Genomic DNA, 1,681 nt, shown 5'->3' on the forward strand with positions numbered 1-1,681 from the left:
ACTGGTAACTTTTCAAGCTGCAAACAGATGGCAGCAGTATAATCTACTTGATGCTAGTGACATCAAGCATTATTTACTGAAGATTTATATTTATATTGCTCTTTTCAAAAGCGTAAAAAGAGTAATTAAGTAGAATGATACTCATTTAGATCTTTATCTGCCCATGTGACTGCAGGGCTCTGGGGGCAGGCAATAGGATTAAGAGCATCTCATCACTAGATCAGTGTGTTTGAATCCAGACCATGGTTAGAGGCGACTGAAGGCCATTAGCATGTGATGACTCTTCAGTGGCCTATATCAAATGATTTGATAGTCTCTGTAAATTTGCTAGCCGATGGAACCCCCATAATGATCAGTGGTCTGAGAAGAAAATCTGTAGACTGAATGTGCATGTGTTGAGAATATATTTCAGCCTAGGAACCACCTCTTCATTCCAGGATTTAGGGACACTTTTTGTACACTCCCCATACAGGGGACTTGATGTGACTGTTGCTTTTGTGTTTCAGTCCAAGATGATCCTGGACTCGCTTTAGTCTCTCAGTGATTTTCAAATTGCAATGTCTCCGCTAAAAGTGAAAGAGGAACATAGCGTAAAACAGGTGCAAGAGAGCAAAATCGGCCCATTTTTTCTCAGTATTGGATTAATTAGCCAATGTCTTAAAAACACTGTGGTAGTGTTCATTACACATCCTTCTATATCTAAAAGCCAGTCTGTAGGTGGGTGCGGCACGGCTGGTGGTTACCTGATAGTCCTTGTTTTGTAATTGGGTGGTTTTAACTGTTAACTACAGATTTTTTTCTCTTGTTGATAATATTTTGTAGCTGAAGTGAGAAGTGGAAAATCCAAAATTATTTTTATTTTAGTTTTATGATGCAAGTCAGATATGCAGTGACTTTAATAGGAAATCTGTCTGTTTTCAGTAGGTTTATATTCTTGGCATTTCATGTTGAATCCACTGAAGTTGCACTAAAGAATCTAACCTCTAACACAGGTTAGATTCTAACCTTTCTCTAACAAGATTAGAGAAATTTATAGCTAAGTGCAAAAGGTAAAATTATGTGGGTTTTAATGATTAGAAGGAGATCTTGCTTTGTCAAGAACCTCCAAATTTGGGCTAAAATTATCTTTTCGGATCACGGCAATAGTCTCCAAATCTTATAGTGAATTTCCTTTCTTTTTTCTCAGGTCTTTTGCTGATGTCAAAGTTTTTCTGATGCAGTAGCCAATATGAAGAGTGTGAAAGTGAGAGGAGAATTTGTCCAAAATTCTTTAATTCAGCCCCAAAGCTTTGACCATAAATCACTTCCTTCAGGCCCGTTTTCCTCTCAGATCTGCTCTCACTGACAACATTCTGCACTTCGTATCTGCGTGAATGTCCTGTGGGAAACAGTGGTTAATTCATGCAAGTCGGAAGAACAGAATAGAAATCTGTCTTTCCTGTGAGGCTCAGGAGATGTGAATTTGTGCATTTTTATATCTGGAACTTTAAGCTGATTTGTGTTGTCACATTTTATTGAGGTATCTGTGAACCGTGTAGTTGGAAATATCACTGGCTGGATGGCCGGGCCCAGAGAGTTGTGGTGAATGGAGTTCAATCCAGTTGGCGGCCGGTCACGAGCGGTGTTCCCCAGGGCTCAGTTTTGGGGCCGGTCTTGTTCAATATCTTTATCGATGATCTGG

Source organism: Aptenodytes forsteri, unplaced genomic scaffold, assembly GCF_000699145.1.
Source record: "Aptenodytes forsteri isolate BGI_AS27 unplaced genomic scaffold, ASM69914v1 Scaffold61, whole genome shotgun sequence".
Lineage (NCBI taxonomy): Eukaryota > Metazoa > Chordata > Aves > Sphenisciformes > Spheniscidae > Aptenodytes > Aptenodytes forsteri.